General features: G+C 41.2%; 1 long non-coding RNA gene across 2 annotated transcripts in view; it reads right to left on the bottom strand.

The window, feature by feature from the left end:
• Positions 1 to 14,336, bottom strand: part of LOC116862804 — a 76,499-nt gene that overhangs the window by 30,429 nt on the left and 31,734 nt on the right. Inside the window, exon 1 of one of the 2 annotated variants that reach the window (XR_004381707.1) lies at positions 1,136 to 1,504. The exons of the other annotated variant lie outside the window; for it this stretch is intronic. This is a non-coding gene — a long non-coding RNA (uncharacterized LOC116862804). Of the gene's footprint in view, positions 1 to 1,135; positions 1,505 to 14,336 lie in introns of those variants that run through there. 2 annotated transcript variants of the gene reach the window in all.

Below are 14,336 nucleotides of genomic sequence, written 5' to 3'. Positions count from 1 at the left end.
CAGCTCAAGAAGAAGAGAAGGAGGAGGGGGGAGGAGGAGAGAAAAGGAAAAAGAGGGGAGGAGAAGAAGGGCGGCAGCAGCGAAGGCAGCAACAAGTTCAATGCTCTCCTCACCCATTCTTTCTTGTGCTATGGATTATCTATCCCTATACCAAGTAGATAAAGTCTCCCAAGCAAATAAGCACTACTCTACAGGCATTGGGTCAATAAGAAATTGAGCAAACCTGGCTACTTGAGGAAGCTCAAATGCTAAGGGATGTTAAATACTCCCTGCTAGTCCTCTAAGTTGTCATCTCCATTGGTATTAGGTGCAGCAGTTTTATGACACTATCAAAAGGAGAAGGTATTAATGAAAGAAGCTGGTAGAAGTTTGAAGACAACAGTGACATTGATTCATTCAGTACTTGAAAAGAAAAGAGTTCTGGGCACTTGTGATCTCAAACTTTAGCCTAGATCAGAACTTTTTTCTCTGACCCTCAAAACTCCCAAATCCTCCAGGTTCAATATCATGCTTCAGGAGTCAGGCAATGAACACAAAGGCCCACATAACTAACTGGAAGAGAGGTCCACATTGGTCCTGGATAACCTGGGGAAAATGACAAAGATTGGGAGAATGACCAGAGGGAAACCAAGAAAATAAACTTAAAACACCTGATGGGTTCCTCTACCCATCCTCACAAGCAAGAGTTTATTTCTGTGGAAAGATTTTAACCATTGTCTGAGAAAGTAACCAAGAACACAGAAGCTCTGGAATTTCCTCTTCTTCTGCATTCCTTTTGTGTGTGTGGCTTCCCTTGGGGAACAGAGAGTTTAAAGTTTATTTAATAATATATACATGGGTATATGTTTAAAAAGAAAACAATCAAATAGAGCCAAAAATGGGTAAAGCTTAACCATGAACCACACATAAAGAAACATTCTTTCAATAAGAGCAGTTCCAAAAGGGAAAGCCTGTCCTCTAGTTAACAAATATATGTATGAAAATACTAGAACACCCGTCCAAATAACATATATATAAAACTCAGAACAGCCAAGGAAACACAGCACACCAAAATGACAACACACAACAAAATAAACATCCTAATGGGATAACTTAAAGGAATTAAATAAGAAATATAAAGAAGACTCTGACTTACCACTACTGGATAGTATTTTTATTAACGTACAGAAGAGGGACAAAAATCTGCCCCCTGAGAATAGTCAGAAATCCTGTCTTCTGTACAGGCCCGATGATCTCCCCATAACCCAGCATTTTCCTCTTTCCTCAGAAATAGGAATTCAGAGGTCACAAAGAAGGTTCCATTTGGCTGAACCTCAAGGGGAGGAGCAGTTCTACTCAGAGCTCTCTGAGCAGGCAAGAAAATGGCTAGAAAGCTTGGGTCTCTCCCACTCTACAGGCAACACACATGAGTAGTGATCTTGGGAATGGTGCTGGAAGAAAGCGCCCTCAGAGCAAAACCTATCATCGTTATCTCATTACCAGGTCCCCCAAGGTCAGTCACGGCTCACAGGTCTTAAAACTTCCCTTGGCTCCTCCAGGAACGGATTTCCTGATTCTAGATTCCTAACTTCACCAAGTTCAGTATTTGCCAACAGTGGGCCTCAGCGAGGTAATGGAAAAGTACAGAATCTGGTGGCATCGAAAGGGTGTGTACTAGCAAACACCCATCAAACGGGCTGACGGTGAGCCAGAATGAATGCATTAGTATAAGAATCTGAGCTAGCAGTTCTGTGTTCAGTCTGGAAAACATGGTTATCCTCACAGACAGCTCTTTCTTCATTGGTGGCAGACTCCCTCATCCCTTTGGTCTCAGAGGCAGCAGAAGCCCCCAGAAATGCTGGAGGCAGGTAGTGGCAGGGCAGACAAAATGGAGAAACCTAGCAGAAGCAGAAGCCCCACCCCACCATGAATATCCACAAATTATCTGATTGATGAGATCTGCAGTTACTAGCTTGGGCTTCAGCAGAGAGTTCATCCCTAAAATCGACCTAATGGTAAACTACCAAACATTCTGTAAAGTCTAAAGCACTACATAAATGTTACTTGTTATCTTTACTATTATTACCAAAAAGATAATAACCAGTCTCAACCGCTTGGAAATTATATTTTACTCTTATTTGTTGTTTTTAAGCTATTAATGGTCTATGCAGTTTCTTTTTTTTTTTTCCCCCAAGATTTTATTTATTTATTTATTTATTTGTCAGAGAGAGAGCGAGAGAGAGAGTGAGCGCATGCCAGCGGGAGAACACAAGCAGGCAGAGCTGCAGGCAGAGGCAGAGAGAGAAGCAGGCTCCCCACGGAGCAAGGAGCCCGATGCGGGACTCGATTCCAGTACCCTGGGATCATGACCTGAGCTGAAGGCAGCGGCTTAACCAACTGACCCACCCAGGCGTCCCATCTACGCAGTTTCTTCATTGAACTTTAAAACCCTTACTAGTCACGTCAAATATTCTCCATAGAAATCCCAGACCAATCAATAAATGAGGATGGTAGGGGAAAAAAACACTTTTAAAAATTTGTCTTTCTCTTCAAAAAATATACTTTCCATTACTAAAGAAAACAATTACCACCTAGCTTGAGGTATTTATATTTGGTTGACTTTACCAATATTCAAGGCTATTCCAAGCAACCAGGAGTCAGTTTTTTCATTATAGCTAGATGACCTAGAGGGCTGTCAGAGCAAAGAAAAACTATGCTCGAAATATTATTCCTGCTTCCACTCATTATGTACACAGAAAACACATTTCTGGCAGTTTTAGGATACTTTCAGTTTTTTCCCTTATTCCAGCCATCATGGGTCATAAATACAGAGCTCTAGCTTCAGAGACTAAAAATATTACAGTATATGATTCAATACCAGATTCAGGAAATGTAAGTATAATGTGAGTTTTGGCCATTCCTAAGATTTTCCAAGTCCTGATGGATAAAATCTGAAGGGAAGGCTGCCATTTAAGTGCTAAAAGCAATTCTATCTGTCCAGATACAGGAAACTGAATTCCCTTTGGGGTAGGCAGATCCTTTGTTTTGGGAAAAAAACAAAACAAAACAAACAAAAAAAAATTCGAATGCAACCTTGGTTACACCCACCAACTTCTCTTGAAGAATAATAATAAATGACACAAAACTTTCAAAATTAAAATATAAGTGACTGTTTGGTAGAGAATTTTCATTTTAGGCTGAGTTTGAAATAGTCATTAGAGACACTTTTATCTTTTTTTCATATAGAAGCTATAGTCTGAGGATAAGTTTCCCCTAAAGGGAGTGGATAATCCCAATCCCTGAATGAGACAGAGACTTGGACAAAAAAAATAGGGACTGAGAAAGCCAACCTTAAACTGGGAGCAGAGGAATTTCACTTGGTTTCTAGGTCTTGGGGGAAGTATGCTTAGATTCTTATGAGTAGACATACTCTGAGCACTCCAGGGTAGGGTTAGCTGGCCTCTGACACATAGAAGTATGTGGGAAACTAGGAAGATGGACACTAGAAAGGCCCTGAAGGTACTATAGAGCTACAGATTGTGAAGTTAGCAACACTGCTATGGACTGAACTGTGTCGCCTCAAAATTCACATATTGAAGCCATAATCCTCAGTGTGACTATATGTGGAGACAGGGCCTATAAGGAGGTAATTAAGGTTAAAAGAAGTCATGGAGGTGTGCTTATTGCACAGGATTAATGCATTTACAAGAAGAAATACCAGAAAGCTCTCTCTCTCTCTCTCCACCATGTAAAGACACACAAAAAGGAAGCTATGTATAAGTCAGAAAGAGAGCTCTCACCAGGAACACAATTGGTCAGCACCCATCTTGGATTTCACAGCCTCCAGAATGGTGAGAAAATAAATCTGTTGTTTAAGCCACCTAATCTATGGTATTCTATTATGGCAGTCTGCGTCGACCAAGACACACACCTAGTAACTGTTTCAGGATTCCTTTGGTATTGTAGTTTTGTTTCATCATTCCTCCACCTGAAGTAGTCTCGTTAAACCTGACAATCTAGCAGATCTTCCTAGTATCTGAACACCTAGTATATTCCAGGCACTGTGCTAGGCAAAGGAAAACAATGATGAATAAGATAGACATAGTCACTATCCTTATGAGTAGTCTAGAGAGAAAGATAATAAGCAAATAAATATACATAAAATTCATGACAATTGTGATAACCGCAATCCTGCATATATGAGAGCATAATGCAGTCTCTGACATACTGTGAATTAAAGGGAGATGCTGCTCTCCAAGTGGCACAGCACAGTAAAGAACATACCAAGGTCAGTGTCATAATGTGCGCAGCCATGGCCTGAGAAAGACTAGAGATGCCTGAGCCACGTGACAAGATGGGACAAGTACTAGCACAGAAGCTTCATAAGGGGACTGGAACACTAGACTCAAAAAGTCCCATGACGAGAGTAACTATCTCTCTCTTGTTCACTGCAAAATCCCCAGAATCTAGCATTCCTTGGAACACAGTAGATACTTAATAAGTATTTGTTTTTGGATGGATGGGCATGAATGACAAGACTGTGGTGGAAATCTCAGAAACAAATGGGAGAGAATCTAAGTGAACTACAGTTCTATACTACAGTTCTATACTCCAGTATATGAAAACATATTGTTGTAATAAGAGTATGAAGAGAAAGTGACACATTATTAAAATTCTCAAGGACATTCTAGGACCAGTGACTACAGATTTGTTTTGGGGATCATGTCAGAAATGTTCTGTAAACACCTGTTGTTTTGTCCAACAGCCATTTCCAAAAGCTCCAAGAGATCCAAAGTTTCCTTTGAGAAAGAGAATCCAAAATATCCTTTGGGAAACCACCCTCCACTATTTGTCAGTCATGTGGTTTCCATGGGATTGACGCCAATCCTAGTTCTGGGGGGTCCCTAATTGTTTTAGAATAACAACATATCTTTGTCCCTGTGGCTACACTGATTAGTTCCAGAATGGCACATAAACTAGTCGAAACCAAGAAAACATGTTTAGTCTTCCTCTGGAGTTGGTAGTATGAGGATATGAACCCACAAAATGAGCTGGCAAAGCTGACACTCAGACAAAGCAAACCTAGAGACAGATCCCTGTGACAATATTTGAGCACTGGACCCAACTGCACTAGAGAAGCTCAGCCTGCCTGTGGACTATATGTGAATCAGTACATTCCATCTTACGGAAGGCAATTTAGGTTTCTTTCTCTAGCACTTGTAATCTAGAAAATCCTAATGGACAGATGCCCTGCTTGTCCTGTCCTAACTCTCTTGTGGACTGAAGCAGGTTGGGTCATAGGACCAGTGGATCACCTCCCCTTAAGCTTCTCCACAAAGGCTGCTGGGACTCCTCTGGCAGGCCTCCACAGTCATCCTGGCAGCAGTGAAGGTCCTGGGAGAGCTCCCTTTGCCCTCAAGATGAAGGGCTCCAGCTTATAACCTGCCCTCCCTGCATCTGTTTCTATGGCAAGAAGGCAAAATGCCCAATATGAGACAGACAGAAAAATCCCTAGGTGTGAGGCTCAGAGTTATTGAGGCAATAAAAGATTTCAGCTGTGTTTCTTTTTGTACCCATCTTGTCAGTATCGCAGCTCCTCAAAACCAAGAATGGGGAACCTCAGAGGCTCGGTGAGATTATAGAGACAGGGAGCATAGCCGCTGAAGGCAGAGGGGCAGTTCTGACTCTTCCCACACTGCCCTGCAGCCCAAGATTGGGCAGCCACAGCTCTTTGCTTTGGTTCCCCATCACAGGTCTCCAGAACCCAGCCACAAACTTATGGTTATAGGATGCTCTGAGTGGAATCATGTCCTCCAAAATTCCTACATTGAAACCCTAGCCACCAATTTGACTGTATTGGGAAAGAGGGCCTAAAAGAAGGTAACAGAGGTTAAGTGTGGTCATAGGGTGGGTCCTGATCCAATGGGACTAGTGATGGACAATAATTGTCCTCTCTTACTCTCCCCACATAAAAAGAGATAGATAGTCTGAGGGCCGACCAGGATGATGAGTCACCACTGAGGGAAAGTGAAGTTGCTGTTTTAGAAAAGAGGAGATAGTGGTTTTCGAATAGCAAACAGGTGCAATGTTGAACAGCAAGCTAACCTTGTTCGGATTACCTCAAAAACTAGAAGACCAATGGGGAGGGAAAAGGTAAAGCTGGTTTCAGATTAATATTCAAAAGCTCCCACAAAGGGTCACCCAACAATTGAAAGGGTTGCCTCATTGTGTCATCAAGCACCTTGTTACTGAAGCTAGACAAACAGAAGCTGAATAACCATCTCTCAGACATATCAAACAAGGCGCGCCTGGGTGGCTGAGTCCTTCAGGTGTCTGCCTTCAGCTTGGGTCATGATCCCAGGGTCCTGAGGTCGAGTCCCATATTGGGCTCCCTGCTCAGCAGGGAGCCTGCTTCTCCCTCTACCTCTGCCTGCCACTCTGCCTGCTTGTGTGTTCTCTCTCTGTCAAATAAATTAATAAATAAATTGTAAAAAAAAAAAAAAAGAAAGAAATATCAAGCAATTCTCATTGTGGGGCATAAGGTTGAGCTATACAACTTCTATTTCCTCTTTCAACTTTATGATCTCATTAATCTATGACCAGTAGATAATAACTAGCAACTAGACTACTTGTTTCAAATCCCAGCTCTGTCACAAACTGTGTGACTGTGAACAAGTTACTTCCTCATCTGTAAACTCAAGGCCCTAAGAGTGTCTTCTTCATCTTGTGGTTGTTTAAAAAGTTCGTATATATATAAAGAACCTAGAACAGCACACAGCCCAGCACACAGCCCATGGTAAGCCAGTAAATGATAACCACTGTTATTAATAGCTGAGTGACAACTTTGTGCTCAGCCATATTACAACTAAAGCAGGATACAAAAATATATGCATGGTCCTGGTCCTCAAGACTAATATATGAAAGTAGGAGCAAGCAATGATAACTGCCAATTTCTTAGTTCCTAGTATATATCGAACACTGTATATGCATCATCTCTAATCTTTTAGCAACCAGCAAAAGAGGCATTACTGTTCCTATTTAAAATGACAGAAACCAAAATTATAAAATCAAGTAAATTGCAGCCAATTATAACCTGACAGGAGAATTCATATCCACCTTTGTCAGGTTCCAAAGGGGAGCAGGCTCTTTTCCTTCTAGCAGGCATCTCAACACTAGTCTGTTTCTTTTCATTACCTAACTTCAACTTTGCCAGACTCTGTGAGTAAATAGAGTAGACTCAGGGCACCTAGTGGCTCAATCAGTTAAGTGTCTGCCTTCTGCTTGGGTCGTGATGTCAGAGTCCTGGGACTGAGCCCCGAGTTGTGCTCTCTGCTCAGCAGAGAACCTATTTCTTCCTCTCCCTCTGCTACTCCCCCTGCTTGTGTGCTTTCTCTCTCTCTCTCTGTCTCTCTCTCTCTTTCAAATGAATATATAAAATCTTAAAAAAAAAAAGAAATAAACAAACAAACTGAGGCAAAAAAAAAAAAAAGAAAGAAAGAAAGAAAGAAACTGAGACAAACCACCCGAAGAGCCTACCCTATAAATGAAATTCCTTCTTTTGCAACCATTTCTCCACTAGATAAAATACTTCTGTTGATATGAAATGTTAGCACTTCTCTTCTATAATAAAAGACTACAGGGATGCCTGGGTGACACAGTCAGTTAAGTGTCAGACTTTGGCTCAGGTCATGGTCTCAGGGTCCTTGGATCCAGTCCCATGTTGGGCTCTGCACTCAGTGGTGAGTCTGCTTCTCCTTTTCCCTCTGCCCCTCCCCCTGTTCATGCTCTCTTGCTCTCGCTCTCTCTCTCAAATAAATAAATAAAATATTTTAAAATGACAAATAAATAAGACTACATATAGTATCTCCACAAACATGAACATTCCTAACACTAAGCTTAGTCAAAATGATTATATGTCTACCACCTCTGTAGAGCTCAAATATCCAATATGTTTTAACGCCAATGACTCCATCTTTAACCACAATAAATTAAGCCCTTGATCATCCCTCTTCTGCCCACCCCTTCCATATTACTTAGGCAAAGAAGGTACCCTCTAGTCCTGTGTCCCACCATAGCCACCAAAGCAGAAACACCGCCAAGCTTCAGCCTCTGCGCTTCCTGCCCCATGGCAAATCTGGGTGTGTAGTTGTCATAAAAATGCCACTTGCCTCATATATGACTACCATTTTCTTTACTGAATGGTCATGTTTTCATTTTGTGACACTTCCAGTGACCACTGATGGACATCCATGGGCAAGCATTTCCTCTTGGTAAAACTCTTTACCAGGCCAACCCTTATTATCGTCTTCTCCTTATTACAGCTTCTGATGGTGACAAACACTGATTCCCCACTCCTACTGTGGCTTGGAGACCAGATAACAGTCCTTGAATTAACATAAAATAATTTTTTAAAAGAGGCAATTGGACACTGACAGTGTTTTTTCTCATCTCTCTCTCCCTGACTCAAATTAGGCCTCTGACCCACACTCACATGGATGGGGTTTCTACCAGCCTGATAATCCCAATTCCATGCCAAAATATGGCTCCCCCATATGGCAAAAAGGGCTGCTGCCATGGGACAGCTGCTAAGCTGAAGCTAAACCCTGTTTGGAGCACTTATGGCCCAGAGGGTGTCACCTCCAGGATGTTCAGGGCTCCATCTCTCCCTCCCAGCCTGCCCATTAGGCTCAGAAGCAGGCATGCAGCATAATCATCTGTGCTTCTTCTGGGTCCCTGAGGGGAGTCCCTCTTCTGGGTGGAGCGTCTGTCATATGGCTACCAGGCATCTGGTTTTAAGCAGATTTTTGTTGAGAGGTGAAATGCTGCCAGTATTGTATTGTTACCCTTCCCCAGGGACATTCATCAGAGTAAATGATGGGAGCAGATTAATCCATCAAGGATCTGAGTCCCGCCTGGTTTAAACAGATTATTTGGATCCAGACTATTGAACTTCATGTACTAGGAATCCCTTCCAAGGTAAAGTACAGGGGAGCTTGAGTTGTTATTCAGTTTGTATTTTTATCTGATTACCCCCTAAACACACACACACACACACACACGCACATACACACTCATATTTTGCAACCTATAGTTGGTTTTATTTTTTTCCTTATAATTTCTCCATGTCCTTGCTTGTGATTTGGAAACACTTTGTCCTGAGATCAAGAAGGCCATCTCTTCCCCCAGCATCAAAAAATGTCAGCATTGGAGGGCTGGAATACAGTACCTGAATCCAAGTTTGTCAGAACCCAAAACCCCATTGTTTTAAACTATCAGTCTGTGTCTCTCAAGTCTAAATGACTGTGTTCATGTTCAACCACTAAAAAATTACTGTAACCATGCATATATAAAATGGTAATATTAGAGGAAGCTGGGTGAAGTGTATATTCAGTGACTCAAGGATCAATAAACAGGCTTCATATGATTTACTCACTGTCCTTTTCACCTCAGATGCTAATGAGTCTAAACATTGCTTCTTACTAAAATGAAGTAATGACTTTAAAAATTGCTGTCAATCCAAAGATCCTTCTCAGCTAAACCTGTGAAGGTGGTTAATTTCAACAATATTAAAAACTGCAATTATTCACAATAAAAACTGCAATTATTCACAATATTATGAGCTTATAATAATTACAGCTCACCTCTTTGGAATATATGCCCAGAAATATCATATATATTATGAGAAACTAAAATAGTAAAATATTTTAATATTTTATAAATTTTATAATATTTTTAAAAATACTTAAAATATTTAAGCTTTTAATAATTACACCTATTTCTATTCTAATAATTGGCAACTCATTTAGTTATAAATGAGGGTTTTCGATATGTAAGTTCTCTGTGTTGACCTACCTTAATTATTTCAGACATTTATTGGACTAGAAAGAGGACACACATCCTTCAGAGGACACATCTGAACAAGAGAGTGATAGCTCTACCTATCACCTTGCTTTTCCTTTTCCTGCTACCACCTTCCATGTTTTCGAAGGCTTGTTTTAGAATCCCGCCTTTCTGCTGGGAATGCTCTCTTTTCACCCTCTTTATGGTACTCCTGGGTCTCTCAGCTTTGACACCCTATCCTGTCCAAACAGTAGGCATGTCAACAGTCTACATCTGACCCTCTCCCCAAGGAGATGGAATATTGGGCAAGAGAGGAACAGATGGAAGATAAGTGGAGCTCAGTCATTCTGATGGCAGCTAAAGAGACTTTCACGAGCTCCTCAGACTGAGGTGCCTGGAGCTACCATAGCTTCTATACTTGTGAGATCCTTTTTTCCTGTTATTGTGTGAACTACACAGATCTGTTCAGTAAACTTTTTTTTCTTTTCATAATAGTCAGCTTCTGTTACAAGCAAACTTACAGGTTCAGAACACCATATCTGGAAGGCATCTTAGAAATGATATAATAATGTTCCTTTACCCCTGACCATTGCATTGCAAGTGAAGAAAGTGAGCATTTTAATTTGTGCTTAGTCTTACTACATGGAAAGTCAATTCTTCGCCCTTGATAATAAGAGCACTCTAGTGTAAACAGTCTCTGAGGGCTTGCCCATAAATATTCCATAAGATATTGCTATTTAAAAAAAAAAAAGCTTGCCTTAGAGAGTTATTGATGTCATGAACTAGCTCTCTCTCTAAATGAAGACCTAACTACAGAACATTAATACTTCCATAGTATTTCCTATGACTGAAAAGAATTAAAGTACAGAGAAAGCACCTTTGAACCCTAGTTTAGAGTAACTCACTTAAATTAGGAGAGATTCACTGCTAATCCACAAGCTTCAGTGGCTCACCATGTTAAAAGTTTTCTTCTTGTTCACATCACAGTCCAATTAGGGTCATGAGCAGGACTCTACTCCACAAAGTTATCTGGGACTCAGGTTCCTTTATCTTGTAACTCTGATCTCTTTCAAGTCTTTGAATCTCTCCATTTAGCAGACAAATGGAGAAGAGAATGGGGCTTGCCCATGGGAGATGTTCACAGGTCAGGCCTAGAAGAACAGTCACTTTCATTCATATCCCACAGGCAAAGAAGGCCACAGCGAGCTGCAAGAGAGGCTGAAAAATAAGGTCTGATTGTGGACCTCCAGTGGCCTCTACCACAAGCAACAAATTCCTTGACTTGAAAGAAAGAAGGAAAAATATGAGAATAACTTCTTCAGTGAAATTTACTTCTACCTAAATACAGAGATTACCCTACTTGAATTAGCTACCCACAGATATGTTTTTAAAATATTTTGTTTTAGGGGCACCGGGTGGCTCAATTGGTTAAGCGTCCAATTCTTGATTTCAACTCAGGTCACGAGCTCAGAATCATGGGATCAAGCCCTGCTTCGGGCTCCACACTGAGTATTGAGCCTCCTAAAGGGTCTCTCTCTCTCTCTCTCCCTTTGCTCCCTCCAGTCAAGTGCATGCAAGCACACCACCCACCACCCACCTCCTGCTCATGTGCACATATACTCCCTCTCTCCAAAAAAATAAAATACTTCGTTTTACAACAACACAAGAAAAGCACTAAAATTATCTTATAATCAAGACATGGAAGATTTGTTTCTTATCAAGAATGGAAGTTAAAGATTTTACTAGGATATAAAGGAAGTTGCATGATTAGGCCTTAAATGAAGAAAGGGGCTATTTTCTCCTTTTTTTTTTTTTTTGAAGATTTTATTTATTTATTTGATAGAGAGAGAGAACAAGAGAGGGAACACAAGTAGGGGGGATGGCAGAGAGAGAAGCAGGCTCCCCGTGGAGGAGGGAGCCCAATGCAGGACTCGATCCCAGGACCCTGGGATCATGACCTGAGCCGAAGGCAGATGCTTAACAAGTGAGCTACCCAGGCGCCTTGGGGCTATCTTCACACACACACACACACACACACACACACACACACACAAATGCATTTGGTTTTGTCTGCCCCATGTCTTTTGGGGCAGCCCTTCCTCAGATCATTAAAAGGGGTGAAGGCCAGAGAATCAAGACTATAGAAACTCTAGTTAGTGGTCAGGAAATTACCAAAGTAAATTGTAATTTTCTAACTGTGCCGGCATGTGATCTATGGGAGCACAGTTTTGGAGTTAAAAACCAAGAAGGACCCTTCTGAAAAGCTGAACTTGCTGTCTTCGCTGGACTCTCCAAATCCTCCTCCATTTCCATTCTCAGGCATGCTGCCGCCACACTGGAACCTGATCCACGTGTACAATATGGGATTAATTGCTAAGTGACTCATCTTACCCTGCCAGTGTCAAAAGAGTAAGATCCTTGTTCTCAATCCTGTGTCCACCCTTGGGCTTCCCATGTGCCACAGTGAGGGCAAGCAACACAGAAAGAGGGCCTGAGATTCACAGCAAAACACAGCAAAGAAAAGCAGTCTCTTTCACAATGTATACACCCCAGAGTATAGAACGCAGTTGCCAGGGGTATATGATGTCCTCACCCAAATAAGGTCATTGGCCGTGGTTATCTCTAAGATCTCAGGTCTGGGGTATACCTAGTAAGGCCCAAGCCCTGAATGCCTCACTCCCGGCACAGCCTGTCCTGAAGAATAAAGCCCTTCAATTCTCATGTTTCCTAATGATTATCCACAGCACAATGGCTTGGAGAAGGAGGAGAGGGAGACTGAGGGAGGGTGGGCCCAGCCAGCAGGCCTGCTTCAGAGGCAGCCAGCAGACAGGGCTGGCAGAACACTCAGAGACTGCTCTTTCCACCAGGGGTTTGCTGACCAGATCAGAGCGACACTCGAGAAGGCAGCAGCTGTGGCCAGAGACAACTACTCTAACTCCTTTTTAGCTAATGAACTGGAAGAATCAGGAGGGAGCCAGGGAAGAATGGCTCCCCTGGGGCGTGCAGAGAGGCCTCTCCTTCCCTGAATTTTCCATTTTTAATTAGGCTTGATGGTTTGGTCAGGATGAGCCTTTTCAGATAAAATATACTGAGTAGGGATGCCCTATGCATAATTCTTCAGATCCCTCAGGATCTCAGACCCAATACTTGCCCTGATTGGGCCTCTTGACTTGTTGTGAAGGAGCAAAGGGGAAAAGAATAGGGTATTTTATAGAGCATGTCTTTTATTTTGAAACAAACACATGATAATTATTAAAAGTTGAGACATTTTCGAAATACACTAACAGAGAAAGAAAATATGCCCCCATAAACCCATGTTTCCAGAGGGTAGGAATTCAGTGTTTTTATTCAGCCTTTTTTTTACAGACATACAAAGAGATCACTATGTGTTATTTGTACATATATAGAGATATTTAAGACAAAAACTTATTATATATTCTCTTGCCACTTGCTTTTTCCTAGTTACTATAGTGATTGATCTCATTCACTTTAATAGGTGAATAGTATATAATTTTAAGTTTATGCTTTTATTTAACCAATATGCTTCCTAAACAAATTTAGGGCAAGTTATTTGAATGATTTGGCCATGAAATAAAACCACTATAGAAATTTCTGGCTAGGTATGTTAACTGTTTTCAAAATCTAGGTATGTGGCTATGAAAATAGTAAGCATGACCATAAGCCAAGAATCTACCCAAAAAGAGAAAAAGCCACAAACAGATAAATCATATGCACAATTTTACATTTAATTTCTAATCCTGGAAATCATTCACAAATGCAAAATATTAACTTCTTTTAAAGTAAAAATGCTGTCTCTCCATGTTTCTGTAAGAAATTCAGTCCTAGGTGATTCAGAAACTATAAATAGAACAGAATCTATATGGAAAGAAGCTAAAAGAAGCTAATATTTAGTGCCACAGTCTTCATGGAAGCAAGCGGTGGGAATGAGGAAGGTCTCTGCCCTGACAACACTTCTGTTATGCAGATGATAGATGTCTCTGCCCTGGGCACTGGACAGGGGTGTCAGCTGTGTCTCTGTCCTTGCATGAAACAAACAAAGAAGAGAAACCCAGAACTGTTGCTTCTAAGGGACAAAATTCAGCAACTCACACAAAATTCAACTCTTTTTCCCTCCCCAACTTCCCTCACTCCATAAGCCATAGAACAGGTCTACATCCTCACTTTCTGAAGTCACTACTGAGTTCCATTCCCCTACCCCCCAATATACATTAGCATGGATCCAATTCTAAATTGGCATGTGTGGCTAGCAGAGGCTGACATGGTAGCCTTTGACATCACTGGAGCCAAGTGTCAACGTGGAAGAAGAAATGGATGTGTCCATTCTCATCCAAGCATGTTTCAGTCTTTGTAGACCATAAAAAGTGTTAGCTGGTATTTGAACAACAGAGCAATAGAATAGGACGATGTTTTATGAACATGTTTGGAAAATAGCAATATGAATTTATGTAGTCTTAAGTACTTACTTCTACTCACAAGTTAAATTTTTTAAGTGTGGT

Source organism: Lontra canadensis, unplaced genomic scaffold (genome assembly GCF_010015895.1).
Source record: "Lontra canadensis isolate GAN:19392208 unplaced genomic scaffold, GSC_riverotter_1.0 scaffold336, whole genome shotgun sequence".
NCBI classification, from domain to species: Eukaryota; Metazoa; Chordata; class Mammalia; order Carnivora; family Mustelidae; genus Lontra; species Lontra canadensis.
Note: the sequence above shows the minus strand (reverse complement) of the source record. Positions and strands in the feature narration are given on the sequence as shown.